Genomic DNA, 12,084 nt, shown 5'->3' on the forward strand with positions numbered 1-12,084 from the left:
GGATAAAGAAGAAATGGTATATATACACAATGGAATATTATGCTGCCATCAAAAGGAATGAGATCTTGCCATTTGCAACGCGACGTGGTTGGAACTGGAGGGTGTTACGCTGAGTGAAATAAGTCAGTCAGAGAAAGACATGTATCATATGACCTCACTGATATGAGGAATTCTTAATCTCAGGAAACAAACTGAGGGTTGCTGGAGTGGTGGGGGGTGGGAGGGATGGGGTGGCTGGGTGATAGACATTGGGGAGGGTATGTGCTATGGTGAGTGCTGTGAATTGTGCAAGACAGATGAATCACGGATCTGTACTTCTGAAACAAATAATGCAATATATGTTAAGAAAAAAAAAGAAGAAGATAGCAGGAGGGGAAGAATGAAGTGGAGTAAGTCGGAGGGGGAGATGAACCATTAGAGACGATGGACTCTGAAAAACAAACTGAGGTTTCTAGAGGGGAGGGGGTTGGGGGGATGGGTTAGCCTGGTGATGGGTATTAAAGAGGGCACATTCTGCGTGGAGCCCTGGGTGTTATGCACAAACAATGAATCATGGAACACTACATCAAAAACTAATGATGTAATATATGGTGATTAACATAACAATAAAAAATTATTAAAAAAATACTATTCTCTAGTACAGATAATGCCTTAATGTCAGGTTATCAATATGTCTGTCGTTAGATCCGACCCAAAGATTCGACAGTGATGACCAAATAAACTCCTAAATCTTCTAGCCAAATATCTAAGTGCTTCCAATTCCCCAATTTCCCCAAAATATCCACTATCCTAAAAAGCTTACTGCTTATTTGATTTGTAATTAAAATGATCTATTATTTCCAAGACTTTTCATCATGCTAGCTTCCAAAAGGGAGTCCACGATTAGCAGTTATTTTAATACTTGATTTCACAGATTATTCATTTCATAACTAAGTGGATTAGGTAGAATCCCTCATTTCCTAATATTAATATGGTTTTCTTCCACATTTTAATATTAATTTCCTTTTTCCTTTGCAGAAGGAGATTGGAAGGTGACTGTTGTCACTGGGGATCTTGAAAATGCTGGCACCACAGCGACAGTATCCCTTTATGTCTATGGAGAAGCAACATGTTCAGGTCCTATTATTTTGGGATCTGGGAAATATCAGCTGTTTAACCCTAATAGTGCAGATATATTCAAGGTAAAATTGATATGCTATAACTTGCTTGCTAAGATATGTTATGATTTACATTCTCTAAGATGGAATAGAGAATCTTTGTTTTGATGTTGTATTTGCCTTACCTTTTCTTGGTAGACATGAAATCTTTTATCCTAAGGGGTAATAGGAGTAAAGAGGTAAACAGGAGTTATAACAGGAATAAAAGATTTTTTGTTTTTTCCCCCATTTTTTTATATAAAGGTAACAAAGTATATGAACTTTAGAAAATTTTAAAAATGAGATTGGAAAACTTTACTCCTAATCCTTCCATCAAGACAAATATTTCCACTGTTGAATATCTTTTCTAGTCCCTGTCCACATCCATGGAGTATGATGCTATGATAGAAAGGTGGTGCAGCCTAATGGCTAAGACATGGTCTGAGGAGGCAGATGGCCAAGATTCAAACGTTGCCTTTACCGCTTACTAGCATGGTGACCTTGACAACTGCTCTATAACGCTTACCTTAAGGGGTTAACATGAGGCTTAAATGAATTAATGTATGTAAAGTGTTTGGTGTAGTGCCTGAAAAACTCCATAGGTGTTTGCTCTTACGATTGTAGTACATAAACAATTCTGTAGCCCCTTATTTATGCAAGGAACTACATAGTGCTCCAAACTATAATCTTTATTGATTATCGAATATATGAAATAAACCATATGCCACAGTTGTTGCTACTGTTGGACATTTAAATGACTTCTACGTTTTTAATATTATAAATAATGCCATAATGAATGTATTTTTGATCTTAGTTTCTTCTTTTTTTTTTCTAAACAAAGCTATTTTCTTATGACAAATTCTGAGAGATAGGATCACTTTTGATCCATTCTGAAAAGGTGCTTTGTAAAAGTGTCTAATTTATAGCACAGTGCCTAGCAAGACATAGTAAGCAATTGGTAAATTTTAGTTGTTATTAAATCATTACTACACACCCCAAATCATGATATCTATTTCTACCATACATAGTGTTTAATCCTTTTAATTAAAATTTCAGTACCTCTTTTCAAGTTACAGTATGTGACTGTGGATCTATGGAATTATCTTCACTTCTTCCCTTTTTGTTAAAAGAGCTTTGTTGAGATATAATTAACATACCATACCATCCATCCATTTAATGTGTAGAATTTATGATTTTAGAATATTCATAAAGTTGTGCAACTATCACCACACTCTAATTTTAGAACATTTCATCACCCCAAAAAGAAAGCCCAGACCCATTAGCAGCAACTCTCCAACCTCGTATTCTCAGTCTTAGGAAACCAGTTATCTATCCATTATTATCCAGTATTATCCATTATCTATCCAGAATTCCATTGTATGAATATATCACATTTTAATTATCTATTCATCAGCTAATAGACACTTAGATTGTTTCTACTTTTAGCTATTAATATGGATAATTATTGTGAGTAATGCTGCTATGAACATCCATGTACAGGTTTTTCTGTGGATATATGTTGTACAATTGACTGTTGAACAACACTGGTTTGAACTGTGCAGGTCCACTTATATGTGGATTTTTTACAGTAACTTATATGTGTATTTTCTCTTCCTTACAATTTTCTTAATAACATTTTCTTTTCTCTACTTTATTGTAAGAATACAGTATATAATACATATACAAAATACATTACTCGACTATTTATGTTATCAGTTAAGGCTTCTGGTCAATGGTAGGCTATTAGTAGTTAAGTTTTTGAGGGAGTCACAAGTTACATGCAAATTTTCCACTGTGTGGGAGGTTGGCACCCATAACCCCAGCATTGTTCAAGGGTCAACTGTAATTTCTCTAGGATAGGTACCTAGGAATAGAATTACTATATCATGTGGTAACTCAATGTTTAACATTTTAAGAAAGTGATAAACTTTTCCAGAGTGGTTGAACCAATCACCAGCAATATATGAGGGTTCATGTTTTTCTACCTTCCAAGAGAAATTTGTTGTTTATATTTTGATTCTAGCTATCCTAGTGGATGTGAAATGATGTCTCATTGTAGTTTTGATATATACCTCCCTAATGACTAATTATGTTGAATATCTTTTCATGTGCTTGTTAGACATTTCTGCATCTTCTTTGGAGAAATGTCCATTCAAATCCTTTGCTCATTTTAATCAGATTATTTATCTTTTTACTAATGAGTTTAAAAGTTCTTTATATATTCTGGATATGAGGCTCATATTACATACATGACTTATAAATATGTTCTCCCATTTTGTGGGCTCTCTTTTAACTTTCTTGGTGGTATGGACTTGAATTACTTCTGGTGTTCTTTTAATTCAGCCTGACAGATTTCTTTTAGTATTTCTTGTAGGGTAGTTCTGCTAATAATGCTAATAATGCATTCTCTCAGTTTTTCTTTTCCTGGGAATGTCTTAATTTGCATATAGAATTCCTTGTTGACAATTTTTTCTTTCAGCTCTTTATAAATGTCATCTTACTGCTTTCTGGCCTTCCTGATTTCTGATGAGAAGTCAGCTGTTAATTTTATTGTATGTATTTATTTGCTGTTTTCAAGATTCTTTCCTTGTTTTGGTTTTCAGGAGTTTGACTATTTTATATCAGGATGTAGACTACCTTCCTGTTGTTTTTCACAGCTACGATGGTTGAAATTTTGCTGGTTTTTAAGGATGTTATAGAACTGGGGAGAGAAAAATGGAAGTAGATCAAATTACAATATGCAAACCCTTCTGTTCTTACCAAGGTTCATAGTTTTCATTTGAATGAATACTTTTCAGATTGTTGAAAGTCTTCGATTAATTTCCAGAGTTCTTGAAAATTTTATTTTAATAATTTTTGCCACTGCTTCTATGGAGAGCCTACCTAATGCATAATTCCAGAAGTCCTGCACTATCCGTTTTTATCTTTGTCATATTTTTGTTCTATTTTATCGAAATTTCTATTCCTCTATGAAATCTTCTGTTTGTGGCTGTGATTTTTATCATCTACTGTAGAGAAGTAGGATCTAGCCCAATGTAAATGTGACTTTGAGCCTATAATATGTCATGTGACTAAATCCATGAAACTTAAGAAGCATCAGCCAAGTGGTATTAGGACATTGACTATCTCATTATTGTCAGAACAATAAAAATCTTACTTTTGTGTAACTGGTCCATGTTGTATGTGGCAATGTGGGGCAGCTGTAATGTTTTCTTGATGCAATCATAGGTCTTGAAGGAGAACTTGATGGTAGGTGGTATAGAGAATAGAGGATTCCAGCATCAAGAAGGGGCTTGCAAAGTGATGTCAGACTTTGTAGTAATTGTGGTAGCTACCCTGCAGAGACTATGGAGTCAGCCCTGTAGGAGCAACTGGAATGTCATGGAGAACCAAGCTGATGGAAATGATTCATCCCCCCAAAATGACCAAAACAAAAATAAGAGCAGAGTCTGTTATAGCAGGAAGTTTGAAGACTGTAGGCAGAGAAGAATTCCTAGACCACAGGGGCTGGACCTCATTTAGTTGCTAACTCTTGAATCTTATCCATCGACTAACATAGACTAGACACTCATGAATATTCGTTGAAAGCATGAAAATTTAATAAAAATGACTTTGCTGAAATTCGTTTAATATTTGCTGCTTTCTCTTGGGGCATTGATTGTTGATTTTCCCTTGTGATCATTTGTACCTTGGAGGTATCATAAAGGCATCCCATGTATCTTATATGGTTATTATTTACTTGTAAACCTGCCTGGAGATTTAGCTGAGCTTTTTATTGCTTGCAAATTGAAACACTAAATAGTACTCTCTGTTGCTTGGGTAAGGTTGGTAGCTAAGCCCTTCCCTCCTAGAAAGTGGTTTCCTGCTTCTTAGTTTACTATTGCATGAAGTCAATTCATTTTGTAGATGAATAGGTTTAATATTTATTATGAGCTCATAGGGCACTTGCACAACCATTTGAAAATCCCTTGTGTTCCTAGAATAGAAAGCATAATCCATTTTTGCCTTTTTAAGAACAATTTATATCAGTAGGAATTAGAAGACCTATATTTGAGTTCCAATTCTGACCTTTACTGTCTAAGGAAATATGGATAAATCACTTAGCATTTCTAAGCTTGAATTTCCTCCTTTGTAAAATGGGTACAATAATACCTTATAATGTTATTGTACAGACTGAAAGAGTTAAAAATTAAAATGCTTTATAGAAACACTTGTCTTTATACTCCAGAGGCAGACTCTTATGTTCCTGCCCACAAACTGAGGTTGTTTTCCTGATGGGGTAGGATTTAAGAAAATTTTTCAGATGAATGAGGGCAGGAAGGCAGCTTGGCAGATGGTTGGTAGGTGGCTACTGCTGGCATGGGAGGGTCTGCGTAGAAACATGTCTGGAGGCTGGAGTAGGAGGAAGAAGGAGAGGGAGCCAAGACTGGGTTGGCTGGGCTAGAGTAAGGCAGTGAGTATGTAAGGAATAACAGGAACGTTTATCTTGGGCCTTTTCAGTGTTGAAAGATTAGGTATTTATGTGGAGCTACAAATTATTAGCCGTTAGCTAGATGGATGCCAGCATGTCATTTTGATTTTGATACAACTTTGTATTTCTTTCCTTTGTATTTTTCTATTCCTTTATCCCATTCCTCCTCTCCATCCTTCCCCCACCCCTTGCTCTCCCACTCTCTCCCTGTTTGTTTGTTTGTTTCGGTGGACTTGAAACTTAGAGTTTGGTAATATTTCACATTGCCTCCATTTGGCAGTTTGGGAATTACAACCTTAAGCAGTGCCCTGCTGACATAATTCGCTTTCCTGTGGACAACAGGTCCTAAAAACAATTTAACTTGATCTTTTTCCTCAAATAGTTGAAGAATTTTATAATGACATCTACATTTGGAGCACCAAATTTTCACATATGAATTCTTATCCAAAAAAGCCAGTAGAGTTGCTTAAATATAGAATAAAATACAGAAACCAAAACCCCAATACAGAATAAACTACAGAAAGCAGATAACTTTTCAGAAGGAGTGAATTTTCTTAGAAAGGCTAAGTATTAAAACAAAATGATTATTGGTTTCAAATAGCAATCGTTACTTATTTATTGGAGGATTACCAAAAGAATGTGGCATGGCTCGCTCCTTAGAAGCCAAAAACCTTTATGGGCAGAAAAGTAAAAGGACATTTGCTGATGTCTACTCTGAGCTAGATGTTAGATATTTAGCTGAAACATGAGAGAAATATCCCTTTCTCTGACCCCGCTCTCTTGACCGGGTGAAATTTTCTTTTTTGTAAAGACCAACACGTCTGTAGTCTTGATCACAGCCTCTTCCATTTTCCAAGATTGTGTTCGATCAACCATCCTTATTCTTCCTTGCATCTCCAGGATGACTCTAGTTAATCCTCGCCTTCAGTCTATCAAATATGCTTATGCCCTTCCTATTCTAAAAATAACCTTTAATCTGCTCTGTTGCTGACCTTTCTTCTTCTCCTTTGCAGATCTTTTTTTTTACTGCCAAGTTTTATTTTATTTTTCTAATTTTGTTATGTTAATCACCATACATTACATCATTAGTTTTTGAGTAGTGTTCCATGATTCATTGTTGGCGTATAACACCCAGTGCTCCATTTAATACGTGCCCTCTTTAATACTCACCACCGGGCTTACCCATCCCCCCACTCCCTCACCTCTAGAACGCTCAGTTTGTTTCTCAGAGTCCATAGTCTCTCATGGTTCATCCCCCTTCAATTCCCCCCCCTTCATTTTTCCCTTCCTGCTATCTTCTTCTTCTTCTTCTTCTTCTTCTTCTTCTTCTTCTTCTTCTTCTTCTTCTTCTTCTTCTTTTTAACATATAATGTATTATTTGTTTCAGAGGTACAGGCCTGCAGATCTTTTTAAAATACTAATTTATCCTTGTTGCTTCACTTTTTTTCTTCCCATTCTCTCCTAAATCTCTTGTGGTTTGGAATTTTCACCCATCACTCTATTTAAGCCATGTTTTCTAGGATCAGCAGCAAAATCCTAATTATCCCCCCAGTTGTTATGCTGGGTTTCTGGTCAAGGAATTATTGGGTAGGTGGGTGGGTAAAGTCCTGATAGGTATGGGTGTTGGGATCAGATCTCCCACATTCAAATCTAGCTCTTTGACCAGCTTATTTGTGGGAAGTTATTTAAAATTTTATGCTCTGTAAAGTGGGCAAAAATAATGGCACTTATCTTAAAGAGTTGTGAGGATTACAAGGGGTACATAAAATCAATGTAAACTGTTCAGCATGGAGGAAGACACATAGAAAAAAACTCAGAAATTTTGAAATATTTTTATTGTATTTAGAAAGAAATGGACCAAAGAGTTTCAAGAAAGAATAGGTGACTGTTATAAGTGTGTCCCCCTCAAAGATACTGAAATCCTAAGTTCTGGTACCTGTGAATATGACCTTATTTGGAAATAGGGTATTTGTGATGTAATTAAGGTCTAAATTAACATGAGGTCAAGGGTTCAGCTTTGATGCAATATGCCTGGTGTCTTAATAAGAGAGAAGCAGAGATGGAAAACACCATATGGTGACAGAGGCAGAGAGTGAAGTGATGGAGCTGTAAGCCAGAGGATGCCAAGGGTCAGTGACCACTACCAGAATCTAGAGAGGCAAAGAATATTCTATTTAGAGTCTCAGAGGGAGCATGGCCTTACTAACACCTTGATTTCAGACTCAAGCCTCCATAATGGTGAGATAATACATTTCTGTTGTTTTAAGCCACACAGTTTGTGGTACTTTGCTATAGAAGCCCTAGAAAACTAAAGCAGTGATGAACAGTCAGATGCTTCACAGGAATGGAGGATGAAAATGGAAAGAAGATTATGAATTTACCAACAAGGAGGATATTAGTATCTTTAAAGAGAGCTGTTTTACTGATCTTACTGGAAAAGATTACAGGGAATTAAGAGTCTATCATGGTGTGAAGAGAAATGGGAGCTCTAGAAATGGAGCACTTATCCCTTAAGTTTATTAGATGAAGAGAGAAATAAGTTGTTTGATAGAGGATGCAACAGGATAAAGAATAGGACTCTTCAAAAACAGAATTGTCCATTTTTGAGAGGGAAGGGGAAGACAATGGAGGGCCCTTTTTGTATATGACCACTGAAGAAAAACGGTGTAAGCTTTGTAGTCAGATCCCTTAAAAGACAAGGGAATCTATTGATTTATCTACTAGCAAGAACACATTTGGAAGAATAGGTTTTATAAAGAAGGAGGACACCACTTCACAGTCTTTGAGACTAGAAACTAGGATAAGAAATAAATATAATACCAAATATTAAGATAGAAATAGAGTGTAATCAGTTTAGCTCTGGCACTTGTTTTGCAAATGTGAATTTGTTCCAACATGATCAATATATTAAGGAAAAATTTGAGTATGATCAGAATTTCATATTTGCTTGCTATGTGCATTTCATCCACAAGAAACACCAGGTGAATGCAGTAAACTCTACCCAGCCCAACCAGGTCACATAGGACTATAAAAACCACACCTACACACCTCAAACATCTACCAGCTATCTCTGTTCAGTGTATGTGTGTGTAAATAAGTAAGTCACATCTGTCCACATCTGGTGTTAAAAATTTCCTTCCAATTTCCAATAACCCTTCTACTACTTGACAAAAACTCACAAGCTGCAATTCTTTCCACATCTCTTCCACAAGTAAACTTAGTATTCAGTGCTACATTTATTGTAGTATTTATGAATTTCTTAACCATCAACATGTGTAAAACTTGCTACCATTTTTGTTAGGTTTCTATCTTTTTTTTTATACCACTGATAAAGTTTTTGACTGTTGTTTCCTAACTTCCTTCTTTCCCACAAATCTTGTGGCTTTTATTATACAATTTTGTGTTGTGGTGATTTTTTTTTTTTTAAAGAAACTGAAGTCGGGGCGCCTGGGTGGCTCAGTCGTTAAGCGTCTGCCTTCGGCTGAGGTCATGATCCCAGGGTCCTGGGATCGAGCCCTGCGTTGGGCTCCCTGCTCGGTGGAAAGACTTCTTCTCCTTCTTCCACTCCCCCTGCTTGTGTTCCCTCTCTCGCTGTGTCTCTCTTTGTCAAATAAATAAAATCTTAAAAAAAAGAAACTTAAGTCATTGCATTTCCTTAATATTATTAGGTCTATTATCCATTTGTTCCCTCCAATTTTTTAAAAAGATTATTTTTTTAAATACAAGCATAATTAATATACAATGTCATATTAGTTTCGGGTGTACAATATAATGATTCAACAATTCTATATTTTACTCAGTGCTCATCATGATAAGTTTACTCTTAATCCCTATCACCTATTTCATCCATCCCCACCCACCTCTTCACTGGCAACCATCAGTTTGTTCTCCATACTTAAGAGTCTGTTTTTTTTGTTTGTCTCTTTTTCCTTTGTTCATTTTTTTTGTTTGTTTCTTAAGCTCTACATATGAGTGAAATTATATGGTATTTGTTTTTCTCTGATTGATTTATTTCACTTAGTATTATACCTTCTAGATCCATCCACATTGTCGGAAATGGCAAGATGTCATTTTTTTAAATATTATGTGTGTTGCCTTTTTTTTAAGATTTATTTATTTACTTGAGATCTAGAGAGAGAGAGAGAGAGAGAGAGAGCACTAGAGGGGGGAGGGTCAGAGGGAGAAGCAGACTTCCCGCCAAGCAGGGAGCCCAATGTGGGACTTGATCCTGGGAGTCCAGGATCATGACCTGAGCCGAAGGCAGTCGCTCAACCGACTGAGTTATCCAGGCGCCCTTGATGTCATTCTTTTTTATGGTTGAACAATATTCCATTGTTGTGTTTCCTGGAATTTTATTATTGAAATATTCACAAATTATATCATGCAGATTAGGCCAGTTAGTAAATTGAGTTTATAGCTCAAGTGATTTTCAGGCATAAGACAGCAGAGGAAAAAGATCATCATGTTCACATGATTTATTTTGAGGGCATTAAATTTCTTACTGAATATTGAGTTGTATGAAATTGAAGTGATTTGTTTTTAGAATATTTTAATTATCAAAATTTATACAGGAAACATTCTTCATCCTTTTGGTTGTCATTTAAAGGAATAAAAGTAAATTATAAAGTTGTTCTTATCCTGGTTTCACAATATCACATAAACTTGGATATCTATATTGGTTTCTATTTTTATCCTCATGTTCTTTAAAAATATACAGTCTTAGCTTATATAGTATTTTGTGTATCTCTTTTTCTATAGACTTATAGTAGCAAAAGTTATTAATATCTTCCATATCATTATATTATTCAGCATTTTTGGGCTTGGTTTTCCCTACATTAGCAAAATCTATAAGTAATAAGATTATGAAAATAAAAACCTGCACATTTGAGATTATGCTAATTGATTTGAAAAGTTTTTTTTTATGATGGGATTTAAGAAGACCTTGGTGATGTTATTTGCTACTGTTATATAAAAATAAAATGATAGAAAACTATGAAGTGATTAATTTTAATGCCATATAAATGTGGAAATAACTTTTAATTTTAATTAAGAAAGAAATAAATCTCAATTATCCAAATATATTCATTTAAAAGCATTTAAGACCAAATGCCAAAATGTCAAAATGTTTAGTTTTTCTTTAAAATTTATAGATATTTATAACTTATCTACATATTTATAATTAAAGTGGGTTTCTTATAAATGGTTTATATAGCCATCTTGCCTTTTTTACTTTCACTGGTAATCTGTCATTTATGTTTAGACCATTCATATTTAAAGTGATTATATGATTGGAATAAAATATACCATCTTGCTAGTTTTCTATTTCTTCCACTTCTTTCTTCTTTCTTTCTTTCTTTCTTTCTTTCTTTCTTTCTTTCTTTCTTTCTTTCTTTCTTTCTTCTTTCTTTTTCTTTCTTTCTTTCTTTTCCTTCCTTCCTTCCTTCCTTTTTCTGCCTTCTCTGGATTTAATTGAACTTTTATAATTAATCAATTTTAACTCCTCTATTGATATCATTTACATTCTTTTTTTCAACTTAGTGGTTGTCCCATGGTTTACAAATATCCATTTTAAAATAATCTGAGCCTCCCTTCAAATAATATTATACCATTTCATGTGGGGTGTAAGGATCTTATAACAGAATAGTTCTAATTTCTACCTCCCATTTCTTGTACCATTGCTATCATACATTTCTTTAGAACCCTCAGTTTGTTTCTCAGAGTCCACAGTCTCTCCCATGAGGGGAGGGGGGTTGGGGGATGGGTTAGCTTGGTGATGGGTATTAAAGAGGGCACGTACTGCATGGAGTACTGGGTGTTATATGCAAACAATGAATCATGGAACACTACATCAAAAACTAATGATATAATGTATGGTGATTAATATTTATCAGGCCCTGTTCTTTTTCTTCTCTTTCTGGGATTCCAGTTGTGTATCTATAAGAGTAGTTGTTTGATATTGTCCACAGCTGTTTTTTTTTTTTTTTTATCTTTGTGTCTATATTACCCTATCTAAAAATTCATTGGTTCTTTCCTAGGCTATGTTGAATCTACTGACGAACTGGCCAAAAATTTTTTTTCATGTCTGTTACTATGTTTTTGATTTCTAGAATTTGCTTTAGCTCTTTCTTATAGTTTCTAATTGTTCTATCTAATCTTGTATATTGTCTGCATCTTCCATTAGAGACTTAACATATTTATCATAATTACATTAAATTCCTTGTCTGATAGTTTCAATATCTGTGTCATATCTGAGTCTGGTTTTGATTATTGCTTGGTCTTTTCAGACTGTGGTTTTCCTGTCTTTTTCCATGTCTTGTAATTTTTTTGTTGGAAACTACATATATTGTATAGAATAGAAGACACTAGAGTCATTATTGTTCATGCTTGCAGATAAGCATACCTTCCTGTGCTCAGCACTCAGTGTAAGAATTCGTGCTAATGTAATCAGTAGTTGGGCTGAGATTAAAGACTGCTGTT

Source organism: Callorhinus ursinus, unplaced genomic scaffold (genome assembly GCF_003265705.2).
Source record: "Callorhinus ursinus isolate GAN/ISIS: 27379988/994484 unplaced genomic scaffold, GSC_fseal_2.0 scaffold5, whole genome shotgun sequence".
NCBI lineage: Eukaryota > Metazoa > Chordata > Mammalia > Carnivora > Otariidae > Callorhinus > Callorhinus ursinus.